The sequence below is a fragment of the Frieseomelitta varia genome, unplaced genomic scaffold, assembly GCF_011392965.1.
Source record: "Frieseomelitta varia isolate USP_RPSP 00005682 unplaced genomic scaffold, Fvar_1.2 scaffold_47, whole genome shotgun sequence".
In the NCBI taxonomy this organism is placed as follows: domain Eukaryota; kingdom Metazoa; phylum Arthropoda; class Insecta; order Hymenoptera; family Apidae; genus Frieseomelitta; species Frieseomelitta varia.
This window is the reverse complement of record NW_025110223.1, coordinates 48,731-75,568: the sequence shown is the minus strand read 5'-3', so window position 1 is coordinate 75,568 and position 26,838 is coordinate 48,731. Positions and strand designations below refer to the sequence as shown.

General features: G+C 42.1%; 1 protein-coding gene across 5 annotated transcripts in view; it reads right to left on the bottom strand.

Annotated features, from left to right (window-relative positions):
• Nucleotides 1-26,838, bottom strand: part of LOC122532750 — a 147,037-nt gene that overhangs the window by 71,513 nt on the left and 48,686 nt on the right. For 2 of the 5 annotated variants that reach the window (XM_043661792.1, XM_043661788.1), the window contains exon 2: nt 19,922-20,102. The gene's annotated coding sequence lies outside the window, so the exon portion shown is untranslated. Of the gene's footprint in view, nt 1-6,699; nt 6,833-6,943; nt 7,119-7,730; nt 7,870-19,921; nt 20,103-21,122; nt 21,187-26,838 lie in introns of those variants that run through there. The other 3 variants (XM_043661791.1, XM_043661793.1, XM_043661790.1) reach the window with 3 other exon arrangements.

Genomic DNA, 26,838 nt, shown 5'->3' with positions numbered 1-26,838 from the left:
TCGCACGTACTTCTGATGTTCGCCGAATGAAACCAGTTTGCCCGGCGGAACCGTGGAGCCAGCCATCCGCGAACAGCGAATCGGACGCTCGTGCGCGGCGAAAGTATCGCCGACGCAGCCAAGTTTCGCCGTGTCCCGATCGAATTAAACGCGATAATAAAGCGAAATCGAATCACACGAACGGAGAAGGAAAGTGGCTCTAAGCGAAGCCAAACGCTTGGCTAATTGTACAGCCGATAGTTCCTTCCCCCCTTCCCCATCCGTCCTATTTACACTGGAAATATTTGCGCGGGGCAATTCCCCGTCGACGAATGATTAATTCGCCGCCGGTTTGCGAATTATGGAATAATAGCGAAGAATTAACAAGCGAGGGACGACCGCGGTCCGCGCGTTTCCTTCGTGGCTGAAGGGAATTCGACTTTTCCCTGAATTGAGTTTTAAGGTAAGATGGTGGAATTTAATAGCAGAGAAGCCTCGCGGGGTTAATTCGATTGTTAAAAACACCGCAGGGGAATAATTACAAAATCCATTGTGCAAGAGAAAGAGGAAAGAAGGTGTTCAAAGAGGAAATAATTCACGACGAATCTAATAATCTTTTTTGAATCGCGAACGAGTCCAGCGTTCGAATCGAACTGATTTTTCGAACGACCAATTTCGACTGGTCCGGTCCGGGACGATTTACGCGACTCGATTTCGCGAAAAAATCGTGGTCCTTGAACCCTCGAACGCGGAATTTCAATTCCGACCGATTCCAGCGTGATGATAAAAAAATCATTCGGCAATTTCACTGCCCCCTCCCCTCCTAATTGCAACCTCTGCCACGCTTTTATTCCACGAATGACCGAAAATTGTACAAATACATCATCAGCTAATAAAAACATCGTCGAAATTCTGTCAGCGAGAAAAGTTTCAATATTGATCGCGTGTTCGTTGCGTGTAACATTTATAATCGATAAATTCATCCTTCCACTGCCGGATTGTAACATCCGGTTTTTCGTTTCTGCAAATGACCAGCGTGATAAATGTAATACGTCAAATCGACTAATCAAATCTTTACGAAACAATTTCACGTTAGTTACGGTGTTAATAATGCGTGCAACGATGATAATACGAAGCTAGACGAACGAGAATACTGCTGACAATTTGTCTTAAGTTATTGCCTTCTCCCACATTTCGGATTTACTTCTGTTTAAAACAGAATTTCGGTATCGCGAATATCTCACGCCGTAATGACGTTAATTCAAATATTTCGTGCGAATTATGAAAACCAAATGTTTGCCATTTGCTTACTTGATACACGTTATCAGTGACACAGGTGCGTTCATATCTATTTAAAATATTTCTCCTGGCTAATGAAACCTATTTCAAAAATAATTCGAATTAAATAAATTCAAGTCGAAATTGAAAATCCTTGACCATACGCGCGCAAACCAAACAAACAACTCCAGAAAATCTTCCCAGCTCGGGCAAATCTCTCGGCATCTACCATTGCTATCTATACCAACGTACGTGCAATTCGATCAATTTCTTTACAGAATGCCGCAACGTTTATCGAGGCACCATAACCGCGCCAGTATCCCCATAGACAGAATAAACAGGGAATACCGCGTCCCGGGAGAAATTATACAGAATGGCCGATACAGGACTCTTTCATCGAAGATAAACTAGCGGAACGTAATTTTCTTGGCAACCAGGGCTCGACTGAACAGCTCAAAAAAAAGAGAGAGAGAAAAAAAAAAGAAAATCCAAATGCACGATCAAAGGAACGTATGTACGTACGTACATGCGCGTTTCGAGTGAAATCCACGCTGTGCATACGGACAAGGTACTTACACGCACGGCGAGCACTCGTTTCGTCGGACAAACGACTGAAAGTTGGACCGGGAAAGTCGGCTGGGGAAATATTGCGGCCGAAAAGCTGGAACGCCGAACGATAGTTTATTTCCCTGCGCGTGTGCGTGTAAGCGAACGGCCGGGGGCCGAGTTTGTCGCGTCGAAACTGAGGATAATCCTCTTGCAACGACCTTGTGTGTGAAACGGCCCGGCAGCGGGGATCAAAGTGCACGCGTTAAATTACCAGCGCCACGAAAGACGAGAGAGAACGCTGGGCACTGGGCGAATTCCCTGCCAAACCGCGTCGAAACCCAGACACGCCGGCCCCGAACACGGCGATGCATTCGAACGCGTGAACGCAACATTCCAGAGACCGCTTCTCTAACAAGGACAGACAGACACTTCGGTCCATTGACGTCACGCTGCGTCTCTAATCGCTGCATCGTGGCCCGCGCGCGCACGCACAACACCAGACGAAATACCACGAAACAGGCTCGAAACGACAAGGCTCGACGCGTTTAAAGGACAGTTATTGAGAAGATCTGCCTGTAATCTCCGCGGCGCTGATTTTTCGAATTGGAGCGCGAGTGCCTCTTCAAGAGCACATGCTTTGCGATTTTCATTCTCGCCGCTTTCTATGGATACATTGCGAAAGATCGAATAACGCGTTTAACGGGCGTCGGCGATTTATGCGATTTTTCAGCACGCACGACGAATTTTGCAATTCGAGAACTCTGCGTGATGTTTCTTTATTTATGTACAGGGTGATCCATTCAAGTGAGGCTACTTGGAAATCTCGGAAGGATAGCATCTACTGTGACGACACCAGCTTAAGGAAAAAATAATAATAATAAATACTGCCTTAAACATTATACGATTAAGTCTTTTAATACGATCTTATCAAAGTCAGTGATCTCGATAGAGGTAAAATTATACGTGAAGCTCGTCATTTTAAGGTCATGTTCTTTATAAAAAAAAATATAGTTGTATAACTAACTTTATAAAAAAAAATAATGACCTTAAAAATGAATTTATTTGAAAAAATAAATTCTTACCTATAAAGTCTTTCGACACCATTAACGATAGGCGAAAAATATTTTTTGTCCATCGTCACAGTTCGAAAAGATAAATGGACCACTCTGTATATGTCGTAGTATGTAGGATCACATATAGAGACACAGTCGCAGAGATTTCATGGAAAATGGAACTGCCGATTATTTTATTTGCATTCCTAACGAACGGCATTAAAGGCACGCCCTTTCTTTACACTGAAACGGTGAAAACGAAACGCGGCTTTCTTTTTACCTCGCAGACACTCGTGCCACTTTTGCTACAGTTGCTGTTACGCGGTACAGACGTTTGTCGCGTTGAAAATTTTAATTGCGCTTCTCAAACACGATCTACATGTTCCAGCTGTCGAACAGGAGTAACTTGAAACACGTTCGGTGTTACCCTAGCGATTCTCCAGCGCTTGTTTGTTCCCATCGTAGATAGGATTAAACGTGAAAAAGAATTTTTTTCTCTCTTCCTTTCTCTCGCCCTTGTCGTGAAATATTCTCTTGAATTAAAAATTTACGCTCAGAGGCGATTTCCACGCTTTCAAGTCCCGATGAAACGTCTCTGAGACACGAAAACGTCTCTACAATTACTACTTGGTGCAGAGATAACATTTGAATTTAAAATTAGCAATTTTCCTTGTCGAATTCGATTACGAATCATTTTTTTAAACGGCCTCAAATGACTTGTAACTTTTTAGAGTAACTCGACAGACTTGCAACACGGCGTTCTTCACAGATTCGAATGATTTTTACAAAATATACGAATGAAAGTTCGTGTTCATTACCGTGTTGTAAAACCTTCCTCCTATTGCTCGTATTCTAATTTCTTTCACTCAATTTTTATACCTCAGCCTTCGGTAGTTCTAACGTTGAAAACTAGAAACTCGCGAGAAGAAAGAAGAAAATGCTTCAGTAAAGTTCCGCTGCTTGCAAGACACGTTGACTTTTTTTCAGCCTTCTTAATGATCATTAGAGCGAGACAAGTCTAGCGACAGACACTCGCGCGTTCGTTTATCATGCGAGAACCGTGTCACGTTCTTTTCCTTTCTCTGTTTCTTTCCTTTCTTGAAGTCTGTCTTAAATTCATTTCTCTCGCGAGGTGATTTTTATCACGTGACAAAGTACACGCACGTAAGTAGCGCGTAAAAGGAAAAAAATAAAAAAATAAAAAGAAGAAAGCCAATGGCGTTTCTTTCACGATTTATGTAATATCTCGTTCCATTTCGCAACAACGCGCCTGTTGAAATAAATTTCAATGATTTGCTTGGTGTTTTCATCGTCGAAAATAATTATCTTCGTACCAGTTCAAATGGAAGATACATTAGTCGGACGTCGTTAATCGTGTGAATTCATTGAAATTAACGCGCCAAAAGGTCGCAAACTCGCTTGCCAGTGTAGCAATTCCAACTTAACATTGCCAGATAAAAAAAGAACTCCTCATTTCAACTTTCGAGCTTCGTGTTTAATGATTTCGCGGTAATAGTGACGCACTTCCAGTCTCCATACGTTCGAATTTAAGTAATTTACCGATGTTAATAAAAATTCGCTTCGAAATGAAAAGAAAGAGAGAGAGAGAGAGAGACGCGAGAGGGCTCAAGGAGCAACTTTACTTTCTTCTTTTCTTCGAGGCCTTGCTGGTGGTCTGAGAGCGGATGTTCTTTACTTCCGGGAACGGCTCGTGAGATGGCTTTGCTTTGGGTCGTGGGAGACCTGGGCGGACAAACGGATCGTTACTAAAATTGGAAACTCGGCCTTTATACGCGGCTCGTGCCCAGCGATAACCGGACCAAGAATACCGATAAGGAAACGCAGGATAATCCGTCGCACGTCGTCGGTGATAAAAACCGATAATAAAATTCCTTTACGAGAGGCCAGACCGAGATTAACCTCGTTACACGGATTCACCGTAAACCCGCCCGCCGGGTTTATTATACACGTGCAACATTATACACATAATTAAAACCAACTTCCACAGACCGATCAGAGATTTAATAAGCCGCCGGCGTCCGCCGGTTTTCTTCACTTGTACATTCAATGGAAAATCATAAACTGGAATTTCTACGGTATAAACGGAGTGTCGTCTTTGGCTGGAGACTGTTCCATTTGAATTTTTTCGATTTTCGCGCGAACAGTGTCTGTCAGCGATGTGATTAAAACACCATCAACAAGGGGGAAGAAACAAGGAGCGTGCATTAGTCGTGGAATTAATTACCTATTTTCAGACGCGACGATGACAAAACCTATAGATCAGGTCATCAGTTCGATGCATTATTATCGGTACGTTGATTAATGAAAAATTGCACTCTGTGCAGAATATTTAATTATCCGTGATAACCCAGATTCTACTGTACAGATTTCAATTGTGAAAATATCGGGAAATACACGGCACGATTGTGCGAACTCGTTTGAACTGGTTCTGATGATTCAATGAGAAACAAAACAAACTGTTCCATGCAAGTACAGGATGATTTCAATTTTCACAAACATCGGCGATACGTACGAAACCTTGTGAGAATATTATTTCGGTAATAATACACGTTCCGTTCACAGAAACGTGTGAATCGTCTCTTTAATCAACGCCACTGAAGCCTGGCGCAAGAAACGCACGCCAATCTCAAAGGACAGTGGAACAAAGACGGGACAATTCCCTCAACGGGACGTGAAGGAGAGTGAAGCTCGAAACAATCTAGATCCCGTGCTCGAAGCAACAAGAATTCTTCGACGCGGCGTTTCGCCGGCTAAAATGCTGAACGAAAGGCAAACAATTAACTTGTCACCGAGTTCTGGTTCGGAGCGTGACGATGTCGCAATTTAATTTTAATTGGCGAATTAGCCTTAGGTGCAAGTAAACGTAATTAAATGCCTCGGTCCGCGAGGTCTAACTTGCAGGTGGTCATTGAGCCGACGTTCTCTTTGTCCTTCGTTCATTTCGTTCCATTTTCTCTTTCAACGTCGGAGCTGGCACTGTGGCGAGAACGACCAATTCGTAATTTTTTACGAAACTCTGATAAATTAACGACGATGCATTTTTCGTGAAACGAACGACTGAAAGCTGATGTCTTCTTTCTTTTCTATCCTGTACCATTTTTATTATTCTTTCTTCTCATCTTTCCCTCTTTTCTTTCAATTTTTTTTCTTTTTTGTGCTTTCGCTTCTCTTCCCGTGATGGATGAATTATTTTGGCACGCGAACGCGCTCGTAGAATGCATTAACCGGTAATTGCAGCGGCCAGAAAAATGATACTCGATGTATGTAAGATAAAGTAATACCCACTTCTGGCTGATCGTGGAATCTCAATACGTGTGCCGCAGTTGTTATACGATGCGTGTCGTGAGTGGATGTTGCTAAATAATGGCAGTTACTTTTACAGTTCTCTCGAGTTGGCTAATCAAATTGGAAAACTTTCACCCGAAACATGCGGCCCGATCGCGGGGCAATGAATTCATTCGCCGAGCTTCGTTATCCGCGCGAAAATCTGACGGAAGTATAAATAAACGATCGGAAACGTGCTGTTGTCGGAAACGAGAATTCAATAATAACGGAGCAACTTCCCTATCTCTCCAATTTCTAAAGAAACATAAATTTACAATCTCTTCGCTACGAGAGAATCTTCCTCCTTTCATTTCTATTTCTTCCTGTCGAAAGTACGAGTACAGAAGACGGAATAAATTTTTCACATTTCGACCAAATTAATCTGCTGCGATCTCCGTGAAACGTTGAACGTTTCTTCTCCGAAGGAGAGGAAGTTTGATCAGACTGACCGGTCTGGAAATCGCGCGAGTAATTGTATTATCCTTCAAGAACTCACCCTTGATCAAGATCTTCATTTGTCTGTCCGTGTCTTTCAATTCGCGCCCGTACAACGGAGGTGTTCCCACGAATAAATAACGAAAAGCCGCGGCGGGATCATCGTCGCACTCTCTTAAAACGGACAGAGCGCACTAAAATTCAATTTCGACTCGATTATTCTTTCACGAGCAGCGTTCCTGCTACCTCTGTTTCGCGATTTTCTGATCGAAAGAGCCACGAAAAACTCTCCAGTTTGTGTATACCTGCAGTATCTCAACGTCAGTCAGCGAGCATGACAGCGAAACCTCGGTGAATTCGGATTTAAACTCAACGTCGTTGCTGGCTTTGCTAATTCCATTGAAATCGTTGCTTTTTCCAGGGAAATCTCTATCGGTCGATGAACCGCGAAGAAGTGGTTCGTCCACGACCACGTAGATTCTACAAAAGGATACTTCGCATTAATCAAACGATCAAACCATCGACTCGTTTCGCTCGACGAGGAGTTCGTAGCGTTTTCAACGGCGGGATAAAAATTTATTATGCCAGCTTCTCTCGAAAATAACGAGAACCGAATCGTAAAAAGTCGAAACAATCTTTCGTTTGTGCAACAAGAATCTACCGAGCCGTTTAAAAGTAATTTTGATGAACAAATTTTGTTGAGATTATTACTGTCGATTATTAAATTCGATATCTGTTTTAATATCTTCGACGTTTCAATATTTTGAAGATTATAAAGGCCGTGGAAACGTTTAGCTTGGATAAACAAAAAACGGAGGGAAATATTTTCACAACAACCGAGAGTGGCTGATGATCAACTAGAGAATGAAAAATATTCCAAAGGACTTGTGAAATTATCCAACCGAAAGAGACCGTGCACATATTTATTCGATAAAATTTCCTCGACGATGGAAGTTTTCTGTTGAATTTCTCTACGAACTTCGCCCACGAGTGCGCCTTCCGCGTAGCACGGGAAACGTTTCCGCGATTTTTCGCGAAATAAGGACGCTCGAATCCAACAAGTTGATTACAGCCGCGACGCACGATATTTACTCTGGATTGCATATCAGCTCGAGGCCTCCTTTAAAGCTGATAAAGTTGAAAACCGGCACGTAGCGTCGCTCGGAGATCCGGCAATAAATCCTGAACGGTTGCTCGTCGCAGATTGTCCCGACCTGTTCGAATATACAATCGCGTCGCCCGACGAGTGACAATTTATTAACGTTTATCTGAACGTTTGTGTTTCGCGCCGGCGCGAATCATTGCAACGAGTTATAGAGGAAAGCTGTCGCGTATCTTCTGTAGAAGAAAATCGTTCCACGATTGATCCAATTCCATTAATAATCGAAGGATGGATACATACATAGTGATTCACAAAATATTCGAAAATTGAAACCTTTTTTAAAATTTTTACCAAGCGATAAAAAGAACTGTGAAGAACAAATGTGAAGATGATTTTAACTAAATTTAATATAATAATAATTTGACGTACTGAACGATTGAATGAACGATTGTTCAGATGCTACGTTAATTTTTGGAAAATGCCTGCTAATCTATGTAACCCCATGTCTCATTGCAGCGTAAATCAAATTACGGAACAGAAACATAATTGTGCCGAGACGAAGCGGCAACTACAACGTTTGTAAAATCAAGTACAAGTGTAATAAGTCGATCATCGCGCAAAGAGATAAGTGAGAAGTATCTTTTTCACGGTCGAGAGAGTTTTATGTTGCGTCGACAACGACGTTCCCTCGTATTTTAATATTTTTACGCGTGCATTCAGGCGTGTCGCGGAGATAAATCGGGCGCGGATCCTCGCCGTGGATGCGGAATTTTCCATTTATGAAACGGTTAGAAGGTTTGATGAAAACGACGCGAGATTTCTGTCGCGATTAATATTAAGCGGATTAAACATTGAATGCGCATTAAATTAAATTGCCTTCGATCAATCGTGGATTCGTAACAACCAATGCCGCCGGAATACCTCCGAAAAACGTCCGCCACGCGATATCGCTCGCCATCATTTTAAACAATTCAAACACCAAAAATACAGATACAGCCTCTGTTCTTCAAATTTCGGCTCGCGATATTTCGTTTGCCATTTTGCCGAACAAGAGTGACACTGGTTCGTGAAACGATCCGGAAACTTGTATTAAAACATGTATTAAGTGTATTGTATGAAACATTTGAAAATTTCACTGACACTACTAACCGACCAAAATTTCATTTTCTCACGAAGGAAGAATATTAGAAACCATTACGAACAATTTTTTTCTTTTTTCAATCTGAAATCGAATAAGTTCTCTATATGTTTTGTATATGTATATACTGTACTTTCAGAATAATTCCAAATTTTACAAATACAATTGTTACAGTGTCAATGAAATATCAAAATATTTTACACAACACGCCAGATCCCTGCGATAAAAATTTAAGTACTTTCCCGAACCAGTACGTAATTTCAATAGCGAATATTTTATTATTCCGTATCGACCAGAAAAATGAAAAGGAAAAACCGATTCTCTCAAAAAACGATACTTGGAATAAAGTATAAAGTATATATGCGAATGATACCAAGTCGCAAAACGTAGTCGAAGTTATTCCGGCGTTCTTCCGGGAATTAGAAGATAGGAAACAGTGCGATACATCGACGAAGAGATCGCTAATGTCTGGGAAACGTTCGTTCTTCAAGGTTATTGTCGCTCTATCTACGGCCATGCTGGGATTTCGCACGATGGTCACGTTAACTTCCAGCAAACGGCTTCCTAGCAACATGATTTCGGAGAACTTCCACCTTCGTTGAGGATATCGAATTTCCTTTCCATTCTGTCTTCCTTCTCAAAATTTCTTCGTTCTCGAACCTATCGAGAGAATCTCGCGTAGATACCGTCCAAACGAAGTGAAACTGCCTCTGAAGTTCTCACGAGATATATATATATGTATGTACATACGTGCGTATATGTATCATTGCTAGCGACGTTCGTTGATATATATATATATATATATATATATATATATATATATATATATATATATATATATATATATATATATATATATATATATATACTTGATTTTATCAAGAGGAACATTTCCACTTTTCTTGATTTTTTCCGTTCCGAAGATTTTCGCTGTTACACACCGGTGTTATACGACGCTGGCCTAATTTATTCGAGGTACAACGAAAATCCCAACGCTGGCTGACCAAACGAAGGACCATTGATCCTGCGTTACGATTTCAAGAGGGTTGCGACATAACTCATGCCTCTTTCCCCTTCAACGACCACCGGTGTTCCGTCGTTGATGACTGTACGGAAACGTTCCCAACGAAAGTCGAACATTTCGTAGCACGGGTAACACCTCCCCCTGGGGTAATCCGATCTTTTGATAAATCTTCCTTGGTTTCCTTCGTTCGACGAATCTTCCTTTTTCTTTTTTCTTTTTTTTTTTTTTTCCGAAAAGGAGAGTTCACCTCTGTCTGCCGCCACGTTCTTCCAATACCGAAACTTTTTCACGACTTTTTCAGAAGGAGAGAGATCACACTGGCGTAAAATTACGTTACGGCTGTGAAATTTGTTGGATAATTCGAAATAATCCGCCTGGGTCTCGATCGGAATTTAGGAAGGAATTAGAGTGCACCGCGCTGGAAAATCCCTTAACTACGTCTGTACATTTTCGTGGGCGTTGTTTCGCGAGCGTTCGAAACGCGTTTTCGTATTTAACTGGCTGGAAAACGCTGACTAACGGGAACAGATATCCCGCTCGATATCCCGCTGCCGCGGGAACTTACAATCGCGTAAGCGTTTACGCCGAAGCGGCACACGGAAGAAATTCAATTTAAAAAAATTCCCAGGCTATGTGTCGCGGGAAACGCGCCGGTTCATTTCGATGTCATCCAGCTGCCCTACTTATCGAATCGAGCGCAACTGAGACTGGAGAAACAATTCGATAGCTAGATGGGAGTTTCCTTTACTCTTTAAACTTTGTCTCATTAGGCGAAACCGCGGAGAACGCTGGAATTCTTATCTCAGTCGTAGAACTGTTTACGAGAGTCCCGAGTGGGACGTTGTGGAAAAGGGAATTGTCGCGAATGTTACCAAAATGGTCAAATTTAATAATTTTAGTTAGAAATTTTCTAGATGCGAAACAGTGTATTTTTAGAGATTTAAATGATCCTTCGTAAAATGTTCGTGCAATTCAGATGTGTCCAATTATTTGAATGATTTTAACCGTGAATGTTCATGGACCACTTTCTCTTTTGGAAAATATTTATAATTGCAAACAGATTTTTTTCCTGTATGAAGCAGACAGAAAATAAAATAGAGCAAAAATTTTAGACGGGCATCTAGAAAATACTCTTCGTGCTGCCATTATCTGTGTCAAACCGTATATTAATAAACTGGCATCGAAAAAAAAAAGCATTCTCAGTGTTTTCATGAAAAATTTTTATATTCTTTTCATTGATATAAATATATTTTTCTGGTCAATGTATTGTCTCACTATATAGAAGCTGTTTTAATATCCTCGTAAATAACATAGGTTACATTGAACTGATAGAAAAAGTATGTAAACTATGCGCGGCGACCTCAACAAAGTTTTTTTGGCCAATGAGGCCCAGAAGATCTAAAAGTTTGGACACCCACGACGTAATTACAAAGATTTTCCAATTTTTTACTTTAATTTCGACGGAAATTTCGTGCTTTAAATTATCGAGGATTCGTTTCAGATTCGACGCAGCGTAATCTCAATGATTATCGTACGTCGCTCAAACGTTTGGCGTGGATCTCGACGTCACCGAACTCTGATAGTATCAGTTCGAGGAATTCCGAAAATCCACTTCGTTCGGAGAAATCGAACAGCCAACGTCGCACTTCGCCTCTCGACCCGGACTAGTTCAACAGTTCGAACGACTGATTGATACCTCTTCCACCCATTAGAATTTTCTACGACGTCGGACGTCGCGAAGATCATCCGCCGAGGGAAATTGGAGATCCACTCGATCCGCGAAAATCCCAGCGAGTAATCATCTTAATTTCAAGCCCCTTCATCTCCATAAACCCTTGGTGCCCACTCGATGAATCGATCCACCAGCAGCCCAACTCCCGAGGAAACGGAAGTTCCGGACTGCCGATGAATATCCCGTTGAACGAGGACCGTCGAGTACCGATGGCCCCTTTCGGGGCCCATACATATTCGAGTGGCGTGCTCGCGGCTTCGTCCACCGAGAGCCGCCCCGTGTTTTTGTGATGGAAATGTCTCTCCGATGTCGTGTCGCTTTCTCTCTTTCTTTCTCTTTCTCCTCTCGCCCCGTTGCGAGTTTTCCACCTAAACACCGGGGTGGCGTCCAGCCGGAAGCTGAAAAGAAAATCAACGCCAGTTTTTTTCTCTCTGCTGTGAGAGAGTTCTCGCCGACCGTGAGTTTCCTCTCGGCGACCGATGTTCGGAAAATTCGGACAAGACGATTCACTCGCGTTGCCGACGTTTAATCGAGCGGATCGCGGCAATCCGTAACCGCACTTCGTAAATAATTGTCGGGACAAGACCCTGGGCTTCCCATGGGATTGAATGCAGCTATCGAGCCAAGTGGCTGCCGCTACCTGAGCTCCCGTGGATATTGAAAATTAAAAGGAAGCCCGGGCCAACTCGCTCTCGCGCCACCGCGTCAAGACAGATTAGGGAGGAAATTGCTTCGTATATCGAGACCAGATATACGTATATATATATATATATGAATGCAATTTCTCTTACCTTTATCTTCGTGGACGCGGAGACACGACGATCGATTTTTTCATTCTTCTTTCAAAATGCGATACAAAACGCAGTCTTGTTCTCTTTGGCGCTGGTGAAAAGCTAATCGAACGGATGAAAGGGAAACGAGCACCGGTGGGCAATGCTTTTTCTTCATTCGATTAAATTGCAAATTATCGCAACGTTCCGTTCCGGTTTCATTTGCGCGTTCATCGCCAAAGGAGTACCAATTTCCTCGACAAACGGCCAAACGCGTTCGCTTCAGTTCCCTCACTCTCTCGTTTCGCGACTTTTTCTCGCGACACACCGCAGAAAAACACACACGTACACATATGTATATACGTTGACGTAGCTTCCGCCTGGAGGAGACCTGCTCTCGTATTTCCGTACACGCGTACCGATGTATATTGTATTTATATCAGCGGGCGCAATCGCTCGTAAATAACGTTTCGATCGCGGCGGCGAATTCTGCATATTGAAACAATGCTCTTTATCTGCGCTGGGTCGCAAACGAAACGTAATTGCGAAAGATCCTTCTGCACCGCTGGCCACAGCTGTCACCATCTGTCCGTTACTGCCTTCGACGAATTATTCATTCGCCACTGTCATAACAGATATATCGGAATTTTTAGTTTAGCGCTTGGAGATACAAAAAACGAAAGCTACATTCACGCGCGGTTTCATCGATTTCGTGAATGTTCGAGCGTACCTCAGAATGGTTTCTTTTGTGCTTCACGCTCCGTGGAATGCATCTCCCTCTTTCTCTCACTCTCGTTAAATTTGCCAGTTGCGGTTTGCGAACTTTCGGGGGAAAACTCTTTCCATTGAACCGTCCGGCAGAAAAACCGATACCTTCCCCCTAGGTAACAATAACACCGATCCAATAACGGCGTGCACTCGTTATTTCAAAAGTTTCGCGCAATTTTCCAAACCGCGGGAAACAATCCGCGCGGCGCCGAGATAAAATTCCGCCACGAAATTGCAGAATCTTTTCACAATGCTGCAGGATCTTTCCTCGTTCGACGTTTATCTCCTAATAACATCGACATCTTGTTTTCTTCTTTAAACACGCATTACTTTACTCTTGATATTTTGTCCAAAAAAAAAAAAAAATTTAAACACATGTTGTCTACGACAGATAGTTTGAATAACTAGAAGGAAAACTGAACGAGTCCGAATACCGTGATTGCAAAGAGATATTAAGCTCTCAAACCTCTGTCTTCATACGCATAGCCACACAAATGTACACTCGTATTTTACGTCTTGAGATTAGAGTGACTAGAGAAATAATCCCAAGTCTGATGAAACTTCTTCAGTCCACGATTTTTACATTTGCGAAAGAAACTGCAGCGCCAAGGATCATTAACGCGAAAAACGGATCGACGAGAAATTTTTTCCGCGTGAAAAACGAAAGGCGGCCGGTAATAACGGGGGGGATTAAATTTATCTCGCGGACAATTTGCAGAAACTGAAGGAGCAGCGTCGCTCTCGCGCAAAGGGCAATATTTTTCCCAACAACGGGCTACAACTGAACGCGCTCGTCACTTCCACTCTACAAGGACCTTAATTACGCCGCTGCAAATATTTGCATTTCAAGTGGCTTTTGCCTCACTGCGTGATGTTTGACACAGTTGCAGCAACAGGGAGAAACGTTTCCAACTGCGAGACGCCAACTTCGTAAGCCGCGTAACAATCCAGTGCAAGACACGAACGAGAAAAAGAAAGAAGAAAATCGCCGCGCGTTCTCTTTCTCTAGTTCACCGAAGAAAAATCTGACAATCAGTTTCCTCGGACAAGGGAAAAGAAAACCGCCGCGTGTAACCACGAATTTCCTTTCTCCAGTCGCCAGAGAAAAATCTGACGATCTAGCACTTCCATTTAGCACTCCGCCAGCTGGCAGAGACTTCTCGATAATCCGAGCGCGCTCTGCATATTCGTTTCGTTGTCCGTTCGCGCCGTGAGGTGTTTTCAATTTCCACGATTCTTCGTGCCTCTTGGAATAATTTTCAACGCCCGTCTGGCTTTCTCGTGTAAAGAAAACTGACGGTACGAAATAATATAAAACAGGACCTTTTCAAGACCTAGAGAGAATAAGGGTGCTACTTGAAGACTATAAATGACACTCGGAAGTAAAGGAGGAAGTGAATGTACAAATGTACAATTTTATATATATAGGACCATTCACCAGTTTAGTTGAAACGTATGGGCAGGAATAATTGATAAATTTTTAATTGAATCTTTTTTTCTTGATGGGAAACTAACAGGCACAAACTACGTTGATTTTTTGAGCACGCGTTTACACGAAATATTAGAGAAAGTTCCAGTCGATATCCAGACTTCGTATGCGGTTTATGCATGATGGAGCTCCGCCGTATTTTAGCCGAGTGACTAGGCAATTTTTAAATCAACACTTTGCAAATAAATGGATTGATCGTGGAGGTCCTATTGCATGACCTGCTCGTTCTCCGGATTTGAATCCATTAGATTTTCATTTGTGAGGACATTTAAAATCTATCGTATACGCAACATTGATCGAAGAAAATGCTGAAATACTACGAAATAGAATAGAGCAAGACTTCCGACAAATTCGAGAAACACCAGGAATGATAGAGAGTGTAACCAAATCAATGACAAGACGCGTGCAGGCTTGTCTTCAAATGCAACGGTGGTCATTTCGAGCATCTTTTGTGAAAGTAATTGAAACAGAAAATTCATTATATCTCTTAAACGAAGACAGATACTTACATGATACTTTTACGAAACACTCTGTATAATTTTTTCGCGTGTAAAGTACATATTCTTCTCAGTCGTTTCCATCGTATTGGAACGTGTTTCGTTTCAGAAACGCGAGATCGGTGCAACGTTCTGTCCGAACAGCGACTAAACTTACAAACTGTCGTCGTTATCGGTCGGTCTCCGGTTGGAACGAGTCGTTCGAAACGGATCTTTGTCTTCTTAGCTGAGCCACGTGTTCAAAGTATCGTATCACTCTGCCGTGTAATATATCTTCGGTGAGTTAGGGGTTAGAGACGCGACAGGAGGGGAGGATGGCGCGAAAGTAGAGCAAAGTTACGTGAAGCCAGTGCCGAAAATTGGAAATTTACACACACGCACATACATACACACGACACGCGGGAGGATGTGGTGTTATCAGCTGTTCCATTTGTAATGACTGTATCTGCCCTATCGACCCACCGCCGTTTCGCGATAAACCACGCTTGATGTACGCGCCTGGCTCGGCCCGTCCGCCACGCACAAATCAGTCGACGTTGGATGAAAAAAAGTTCCATTTTTTTCGCGGGGCCGCGAGCATGATTTTTCATGAATACGTATCGCGTGAATCAGCCGGAACGAACGATAAACAGCGAGGAAGAGAAATTCGTTGCGAATCAGGGGCGAGATTGGTATATAAACGATGTACATTAACCTCGAATAAATTCGTCGAATTTCACACGACGAGAGTTTTTCGACGTCGGGATTGAATCGTGTCCCGTTTTAAAATCCGATTGGCTATTTCCGGTTTGTTATCCTGATCTGTCCTGCGTTATTTTACGAAGAAAATAGAAAGAGAGAAAGAGAGAGGGGAGCAAGCTAGGCAAACGCCAAATGCCGCAACAGCTTTTCGAAAAAAGAGATAAAAGAGAAGAAAAAGAAAGAAATTTGTTTCTCGACGTTCGCTGGCTGCAAAGGGTTTTACGTACGGCGAGCTTTCATGAGCAATTTCACGAGGGTGAGCGAATATCTGCGTATATCCCGTAAGTGAGGGGTCTAACGTCGTTTTAACGAAAGAGAGAAAGAGCTACGCGGACCTTCGACGAGAAACAAGATTCTCATTCGACCTACCACTATGAAAATCAAATTGTACTATCAAAAAATCCCGATCCTCTTGCACGTTTTCAATCGTATCGAATACAGCTACACGTACCAACGAGATTAATTGGCCATTCGTGAACGATCTCTGCGTAATTATTTTGTTTCTACAAAGTTCCCGCTACTTGGCAATCGTGACGAAAGAACGAAGGAAATATTATTTACGGACAGTTGTAAATGTTAATTCGAAAGTAGAACAAAGAAAGAACGTAACTAGAAATACGTGAAACCTGCAACTTTTATCTCTCCTCTTTCCTCTTAGAATTTAAGTTTCTTTTTTCAAACTTCGTATCTCTCCTCCCTTTCAGCGCGTTTTGCCTTCGTATTTCCTCCCTTCACCCTGCAAAGAATTCTCTAAATATAAAGAAAGGAGAAAGAAAAACACGAAGTGGAAGGAAATAATGTAGAAACAGAAAATATAAAAAGTATTCCACGAAAGATACAAAATAGAAAGAAATTTAAATACAATCTCCATATTCAACAATTTAATCGCTAAATGACACGCCGTTTGAACATTTTTGCCTACGCTGTGCCATTTAGTGATCAGCTACTGGGTTTAGAGATTGTGTCTCAATTCGGAGACAATTTTCATCTCTCGATAAAGTCGTAAACGTGTCGCAAGACGAACAATTCGGAGACCTCAATCACGGCCATGATTTGCTCAAACCCGTCCAAGACAATGGCATATTTCCAACGAGAAAGACGTCGTGTTTCTCAAAGAACGTGCACTCAGGACGTAGCGAGTTGCGCGCCCTTTGATATTCTTTCCGTTTCATTTCGATATCTGGCCCGGTTGCTGAGATACGGGCGTTCAAAGCGCAGGTGTCCGAGCGCCCGAATTCTTGAATGCAGCGTGACCCACATTTCTTCCTGGAAATGCGTACCGAGTTCCAGCAACAGTGAAAAAAAGAAAAACTGTCGAGCCAGCGTCTGTCACTGACCAGCGCACGCGGCGCGAGCTTGGGGCCAGGTCAGGTGGAAGAAAAAACGCGCGAAAGAGACAGAGTGAAACGCGAGAAATTAAGGTTGGCTTCGCAACGGGCGATATCACAGGAACCGGAAGTCGCGCCGCGACGAAACGAAAAACGGTTTTAAAGGGGAAGGACTCCATTCGATTTACAAAGAGGTAAAACCACGCACCAAAGTATAGCTGTTTAAAATTTTGGTAATTTTAACGGGGATTAATGGAATTTTGAGAGAGACGCGAGGATAATTTTAATTAAAACGATTGCAATAAATGTTGCGAATGTCGCGGGGATGGCAACTGCAGTGGAAATAATGTAACGGGAGACTGTGGACTCATTGATTTCCTAAGTAGGACGATTCGAGGCGATTTCGACTGTGCGAGGGGAAAACCAAGCTCCCCCTACGCGATCGGAGAAACGAAACGACAGTTTGATATGACAGATAGGAGGCAAGGAAATTAAATGAAATCCTGGAATTCGAACGAGACTCACGTCACGGAGAAGTAGTTCTTGCGTCGACGTTTGTCGTCTGATATCGTTCTGAGGGAAAAACACTGTCATGCTGTCGCGCGACAGTGCGAAGAATAATGCATTTTGTCGTCAGTGTGTAAAGATATTATATGTAACAACAGAGAGAAATTACGCCCAGTTATGAAGTTCTCAAACAAATAAATGGAAAGAGTGAGAATGCTCTCTTTGTCGACAAAGCGACAAAGCGATAAAGCAAGCCACACGAGCAAACCGGGAGAAAGAAAGCAATGAAAATGATCTCATTAGTCAGATCCGGTTGTGGTGATTTTTCTAGAGTCGCTTGGAAAAAATTCACCGTTCGTTTGTCTCGGTCTCGAAACTTTTTCTCTCGTATTCGTGAGGCTAATATATTTCACCGAGCAATTTCTAAAGTGATCGGAATTCCCTTCGGAAATTGAGGAACGCTCGTGAAATAAAATCCAACGTATATCTGAACTGATCTGAACTTTCATATTTTTCGGGAAACTTCGCGAGGAACTTTCCATCGTGCTAAACGTCGCAAAGAATCATCCATTAATTATTGGACGGAGAATTTATATATCGAAATCTTGTAAATCGTTTTCCCAATTATTCGGCTGATGTCTGGGTATCGTTTAAACGACGAGCAAAGTTCCACGTACAGCAGTCTCATCTGTTGCACGCGAAGGATTAATTTCTGGTGGCGACGAGAAGATCTTGTTTGAAATTTCTTGCCCCACGGGTATTAGTTCAACGAAATCTTCAGGTCTGAAATTTCGCTCCGCCAAAATTCACGTGCATACACACCGTGCGAGCCCTGTGACTCTAGGGGATTTTAGCATCTGCTCCGTTTCTTGTCCGCGAAACCTGTAGAATTAACAGCGTCGTCGATATAAAAAAAAAAAAAAAAAAAAACAAAAGAAATCTCCCATTTTCAACACTGCTGCATTCGAATTTTTTACACTGACTTTTAGTTCGTAAATTTGGAAAATTGAAAATCGCTAAGTTTGAACATTCGTAAATCGGGAGATTCGAAGTTCGGAAAGGGACGAAGTGTGTACGAAAAGTGTGCCCGAGATCGGTAAGACTTGGAGTTCGAAAGTTTGGAAAAAATCGGAGGGTACAAAATGGAAAAACTCGGATTAAAAGACTGATTCGTCGTGAAATTCGCCAGCAACGCGGGAATGAAACTCTCCTCTGGTTCCGCGCTTCCAGGAACTTTCCATCCTCGAAATTATTCCAAATGTTTCAACAACAGTATCGGCCGCGTGGCCGTGGAAAACGGCGCAAGTTTGTCAGGATGGAAAGTCAGGAATCCACGAGTATCAAAATTTAATAACCGTCCCCCCTGAGATCCCGTCAGGCGGAAACTCGACACCGTGGGTCCAACCCTTCGAGGGTTACCTCATGGAACTTTCAGAATTAATCCGAGTTAACTCGGAAACGACTCTGTTTCTGCTTAGACGAACTTGAAATGCCGTCGCCAACGTGCTATCTGACCCCTGGAGGTCCTTTCTAGGATTTCCGCGGCACGCTTCTCTCTCTCTCTCTCTCTCTCTCTCTCTCTCTCTCTCTCTCTCTCTCTCTCTCGTTGTTTTCTCTACCTCATTTAAGGTTACGTTCTGCGAGAAATTACAGCCGGACCTTCTCGTTCAAACTTTCCTCGAGGAATCGGCGAGTCGAAATTAATTAGCAACAGAAACAACGGCCGCCGTTACAGCCTCCTTTCACTCGGTAACTGGCAATCAAAATTTATTCGCAAGTTTGTCCCTTGTTTCCTCTCGAGTATTTCTCCGGCGAGTTGCAAGAAATCTCCGACTAATGGCGCGGCCGTGGAAAATGCTTCACTGCAAATTGTACCGCGAAGCTAACGTCATTCGTTCTCGCGGAGGATTTTTTTTTTTTCCACTTCGATTAAATAAAACTGAACCGTCCGCCGGGAATTGCTTCTTTCCCACTTTAAACGATAATTCCGAGGTTTAACGCCGAGTAGAGGAGAGGACGTTCTTCAGAAAGAAAAATTCCTCGCCAATTAATTCCCATTTCTGTGGCGCGGGCCGTCAAAGCGGTATTATGGAATCATAATAAAGAAACCCCGGCGAGGGGTCAGTACCGAGCGCCAAACGAAAGAATGAAATTTCGTCTGTCCGAGACGAAAGGAAGGAGACTCACCTTGACCCAGAATCTCTGCTTAAGTTTCCACGGTTATTCAATCACACTCCCCCGTCGTCGTCGTCGTTGTCGTCGTCGTCGTCGTCGTCGTCGTTGTTGTCGTCGTTCTGGAGCTGCCTCGCTCTCCCTTCTGCTTCCACGCTGCGAGTCGCGCGTCGTCCCACGGGCGTTCAGCCACTTCCTGAAAAAAGACCAAAACAATCCCTCTATCAATCTTCCGTCGACGTAAACGAGAATTTCAGCGTTTTAAGGTTAAGTGGATTAGCCGATGGTTTTCTAAACAGGCAGACTTACGTTTGCAATGGCGCGTTGCTCACATAAAACGTCACACGCTTGTCGACGATTCTTTCGCATAATTAACCCCTTCTCAAAAACAAACACCAAGGACCAGAGGTCTCTTTGTCGAGCGGACAATTTTTATTTTCCTAATGTAATCGCCGCGACTTTTATTTCTCCCGTCTTTGTGTAACTGAAAATCTTTGCTCCTTCATTCTTGAAAATATTCACTCTCAATTGTTTTACATTTCGCGATTTGAGATCAAAGAATGATTGTGAATTTTTTGTAAATGGAGCAAAAGGAATCCCTCATGACATCCCTCATGAATTCTTCGTACAATTATAAATCTTCACCCCTTCATTCTTAAAATATGAAAATATTCACTTGTAATTGTTTTATATTTTGCGATTCGTGTGTGTGTGTATATATATAATGATATTTTACACTTTTAACTTATTTTAATATACGATAATTTCAGCAAAAAAAATATATAATTATATATACATATTAATATTAAATTTATAATAAATTAATAAATATTAACAATAATTAAATTAATAACAATTAAACATATATTAATGTTACTAGCTGTAATTATACTATTATAATATTTATAATAATTATTATATATATATTGAGAATTTTTTATAAATACAACGAAAAATTCTCTGACGAAATTATATTCATTTTCACATTGATCATATCAATTGAACACAATTTTTATATATTACGAACACAATTGGAAAATGAAATCTAAACAAGGATTCCTTTCAACTAGCAGATATGATTTAAAATTGTCCAGTCTAATAATATCAGTCATTTTAGAAGAATGTGGATATTGTTCTTCACGTATGAAAGCGAGAGCAAGTGTGAAATAAAGGCAGAAAGAGAGAAAGAGAGAGAGAAAGAGAGAAAGCTACTTACGCGGCGCAATGTGCACGCGGCGAGGTAACAAATTACTTCACTCGGCGGAGATCCAGAGGAATAAAGGAGGCGCACACGCGAGATGAAGTGATACTCAATTAACGCGGACCACACGCGGTGGTCGAGGCGTAACTTCCGGGGCAGCGGCGCGGCGTCGAGTTACGAATAACAAACTAATAAGCCTATTAGAGCGGGGAAAACGGCGGAAACGGCGGTGTGACCAACGCGGCCAAAGCTAACTCGCATAATTAAATTCCATCTTGAGACTGAGCGACTGAGCCGAGCCGTTGGCGAATATTTTATCAACGAAAATTAATCGGGCAGCATTTAATTTTAACGCGACTCGCTACCGCTTCTAATTGCGTGAAAATTTTTCACCTCCGAAAAATCCTGTTACTCGTTCTTACTCACGTATTGTAACTATTGTGAATTTGTAAAATAGACATTGAGAATGTACGCTTGAAGACTGCGGCCGTTGGTCTTTCTCGTATTAATATACAACTAGACTGCAGATTTTTATGCGTTTGGAAAAAATTTGAAGATAGAGAAATGCACGGAGTGCATGCATGCAACGGAATACAAAATAAAAGTTCGATACTGATAACTAATGGAGGGGACAATTTTCTATTTAGTTTCCCTTCTCTAAATGTTACTTGTATAAAAATCCGCAATCCAATGGTTATTGAATTGTAAAATAAATATACGTAAAAATGTTATAATTTTGCAATTATTATAAATATTATAATAGCATAATTACAGCTAGTAATATTAATATAACAATCGTACATGTATATAATTATATATTTTTTTGCTGAAATTATCGTACACTAGAATAAGTTAAAAATGTAAAATATTCATTAAAAGAAGAATCTAAAATTGATTCACTAATCAGTCCAAGTACAAAATTATTCGTTGTCCGAAATATGAAATGAATGTATCTTTCTCTCTCTACTAAGAGTTTCAATAGTACCTTGGACATATTATTAAACAGTAAGCAAGAATTTTTCCCTGTCAAAAGAGAGTTTCAATGAATTCTTAACATAAAAATTACAACACGGATCGCCATTTATAGGAATGTGAACAACCATTATTATGGAACAACAATACTCTCGAAATATAACTCTCAATGCTTTCGAAACTCTCTTCCCCTTTCAAACGACTCTAGCCAACTCTTCAGCTATTCTCGCAGAATTCTTTTCTCTATTTTCCTTGTACCGCGATACCTTTGGCCGAGTTCCATGCATTCATTACCGGTTTCTGTTTTGCTAAATCAACTTTTGTCGAGTGTAAAAAGAAAAAGGAAACAATGTTCAGCCGTTTGTTTCTCGATTATACGTTTCTACGATATGTATTAATTTTCGTCGTTGCACTTTACGAGAAACACGGATATCTCACGGCAAAGAGGAAAATGAATCTTCGTTTTTCAATCTTAAACGAATTAGGAAACAACTGCAAAGAGCGCTCGGTCGTCCTGGCGGTTATTCAATAAACACGAACCAGCGAAAGAACCTGAAATAGATAGGACTAGGCAAACTACAATTTTCCAGAACGTCACCCTTATCGACGAGGTGATCTCGAAGGGAGTGGCAGAAGACACACACACACATACACTCTCACTTTCTCTCTCTGATCTCCATTCATCTGCATGCTTGCACCCTCAAACCCTCGACTTTTCCTCTTTCACCTGCAGAAGTTCGTAAACCCTCTCATTCTGCTGGTGTCACTCGAGCACACGACATAGGGTGCACGAAGGGTCCATAGCCTTGTTTGGTACGAGCGTCGTGTGATTCTTTTTTTCGGCAAAGAATCGGCCTCGCAGGGGGCGGAAGGAGGCAGCAGGGTGGAAATGAGATTTCCAGGGGCAATTTGAAGCGAGTTTGCCTCTAAAAGGGTCGAGATGAGGGGTCTCGAAGCCGAAAAGGAAGACGAGCCAGTCCTCGGGATCCGAGTAGCGACTCACGAAAGCGAAACGAAGACGGAAGTAATTCGAGCAGCAGCAAGAGTAAGACGCGCTCACGAGAGAAAGCGCGGAGCGAGTTGCTTTATTATAAGTCGCCGGAGAAAATTTATCAGCCACCTCTCTTTGATCTGTCTCACCTTCTAGCTGCAGACGCGAGCGAAGAAACCTTTCCTCTTCGAGGAAAAACTCGAGAGAGAGACGCCAAGCGAAACTAGATAGAGACGATTGAGTTACCACGGGCTGTTGGTAAGAAACTCGCGACGACTGATCTCTCTCTCTCTCTCTTTCCTTTTCTCTCTTTCTCTCTTTTTTTCTCCGGTTGGTATCGCGAAATTTTTTACTCCAAAAGCTCTCGGTAGTCTCAACAGTCTCAGTAGCCCGCGTGCACGGTTGGAATTTATTGACGAGATTCGTTGTTGTTCACGGCAGAGTGAACACATTACGGATTCAATTACAGTTACCAACAAGCACAAATTTCCTCGAGATTAGACGAGTCCGCCCATAAAGTTTGCTCCATTTTCCGAACGAGGGATTACAGGGAGAAATGTGGCTGGATTATTTTAAGATGTGAAACGTTAACTTCCGGGAAGTTTCCCAATCGACTTCAAACACGTCACAGGGACTTAATACAGGGACTTAGATCGCTGTAATGCCTAGAGAATGATTCACTCTAGCAAGTGTGGATCTTACAGTTGTTTTGGGCAGCATGATTTTCATCGTCCTCAATGTCTATTTACTTTTCTATTTGTAAAGTACGGGGAAAGCGCTTCGTGATTCTCATGGGAACCAAGGAGAAAAATACTACCATCGTCAGCGGAAAGTTTTCGCGTCTCGCATAAATTTTCGTGGGAACGATGAAGGAGGAGAAGGGAAAATCGCGGGGAAAAGTTGGCACGGTGAGAATTTCGCATCCGTTACCGTTGAGATACCGCGGCGGCGTTATCGGGCAAACCTGAACGTCCAGGGGAAAAAATCCAACCATATTTTCCCTCCCCCGTAACCGTAACCGGGAAATACATTTCAATTACTGTCAAAAGCATGAAATTCCGCGTGAGAACGTACCAAGCTGTTTCTTCCCTCCTTAAATCGTCCCCTTTCCCGAACGATTTCTGTCCCGATTGAGAAGAATTTCTCTCGACATTCTCGCGACACGGAGATTAAAAATTCGCTTCTGTCCATGCGGCAAGCTCGAGTGGACATTTGGAAAACAAAGCGCGACTAACGAGAGATCCTACACGAGAAAAGCGAGAGGAGCCTTTGAAACGAAATTCGTCAACGACGAATTCGAAAACTCTGTCGCGTCGATCCCAAATTGCACTCGCGTCTCCGCCTCTCCACTTTCGTACGACGAAACCACTTCAACGACTTTTCCTACCGGAGAACAAAAGGGGCTTTGATACAACGGTGGCGGTAGCGCCGCCAGCCGACGTGATTCACCTTTGATTTCCATGCAGACGAACGTCTCCGCCTCTCCCAGGGATAAGGGTTGAAAACTTTCCAAAAGAATCGCCGCCGTTCCCGTGATTCGTGCACCGACGCTTCTCGTCTCTGGGCCTTCGTCGTCTTCGATTTAATCTCCCTCGCGACGACTTTCCTCCCCTATTTCACCACGAATCTCCCGTTTCTTTTCTTTTCGTTTTTTTTTCTCCTTTTTGCAATTTGCTGTTTGTCGCTTCGACACCGAGAGCGAGTTTATTTGCATATTTTGAAGCGCAGATCGGGTGACGCGGGGGCCGTGTTTTAATTAACTTTAGCCGATGAAATAAAGCAGCTTCAGAGCTGATTTCTATTTGCACGGTGAGAGCCAGTAGATTCGCTCTTATTGTTATATCATTGCAGAGATCATTGTATTATCTACGCTCGCTCTCCCTCTCTGCAACAAGCTCAACCACCGTTCCCTCCCTCGATGTGCAACTTCGGAAATTTCAATTTCAAAGGCCGACCATTACAACGAGATTACTTGTCCAGTTTGGGGGGGGGGGGGGGGCTTCGTGTCCAATTCTCGATACGAAGCACAGGCAAGAACGAAATTGATAGATTTACGTAGATCGATGATTCTTCAATTCTTGCCACTCCACCTGTGCAAAACGAATTCCGATCGATTCGGAAAGTTTTTCATAATTGAAAGCTGCAAGACTGATCTCTCTCTCTACTTTCCAGAACACCGGAGAGAAAACTTCTCCGCGAATATCGTGACACGTTCCAATCAATTTTCCGAACGAGAAATTGCCAAGGCGGCGAACTTTCACTGCCGATGGGAAATTTTCGCGCGGAAACTTCACAGTCGGCGAAATTATTGCAAGTTTCTTCGGAATTACTAATTATTCGGCCCTTTTGTCGTCGCGAAATCGTTTCGTTTTATAACCACGATTAATCGTCCTTTGTACCGCTGTAATATTCCTTATTTATTTCTTTTTATTTTTAATCCCTCGAGAGACGAATTTATTAAACTCAGAGAGGGGGGGGGGGGGAACGTATAATTTTCTTTTGTCCCGTAGAATTGTACTTCTTTCTTCTTTTAATAGTTAGGTATACAGATATATTAAACGAGCTGAATCAAATACTTTATCATCGCTTCTTCGGGATTCAACATGGAAATAAAACTTAAACACTCGAGAAGTTAATTATAAATAGTTTGACAAAATAATTAGTACACTGCGATAATATTGAGAGAGATTAGATCAGTAAACGAAATGAAAAATTTTACAATTGTAAATATAATTATTAATTGCATCAAGTACAAATGACAGTATCGATTTTTCCAGTTTCGCTTTGGTCTAGCTTATAATCACGTTAAAAATTACACGAAACCGAAATTATTAATAAAATCATTTGAGTACAGATAACTGTACTCTAAAAATTTTTAATTAGATTTCTCCTGAAAATTGCAAGTCAATTGTACTTTCAATATATACATAGACGTAATAAAATCCAAAATTTGCTTCCACATACGTGGAAAGAGAAATATTAGTAAAACTTGAACCTCACTATTGTGCCAAATCTGTTGCAACCATCACTCACTCTTCATCCAAAGGTTAATCATCCTCTCTCAAATATTATCATTAAATGTAATTTGTCAAAATTACAAAAAACAAAATTACAAACAAATCCTATGAATGAATTTTACTGTTGATCCAAAGCAGTTCCAATCATCACTCACTCTCTGTCCAAAGGTTTTTCATCCTCTCCCAAATATAATCATTTTCTCCGATTAAATGTAATTTGCCAAAGTTACACAACTAAAACAACGCGATACCGAAAGAGACACGGTGTCGCTGGTCTCTCGCAATCAGCAAGACGCGTCGTCAGTGGAACGAAGGCCAACGTATATCACGGTCGCAGATATAATTATGGGGTGCACTAAAGCTGTGTAAATGATACATTAATATCCACTTCTATCCGAGGTCGGCGTACATTCTCTCTGCATTACGGTATTGTGTAATCATTCACCGGTTCCTCCGCGAAGATTAAATTTGGCCGCGCGCTTAATTATGTTTGACCCCGCTAATTTCAACCGAGCAACGAATCGAGCCGTGTGCCATCCGGCCAGCTGTGATTCGGCTGTCTCTCGATTAATAAATCCTGTCGGGATGATTTTAAAACTCGGCTCGCCAACGACTAATTAACATAAGATAGACGTGGTACATCGATTTCGAGATTTGATGCGTCGACGTTGATTAAACTGAAACCTTTTTTTTCCCCATCGGGAACGTCGTTAATTAATTATCATCAAATGTACCGTAACTCAATATCTGC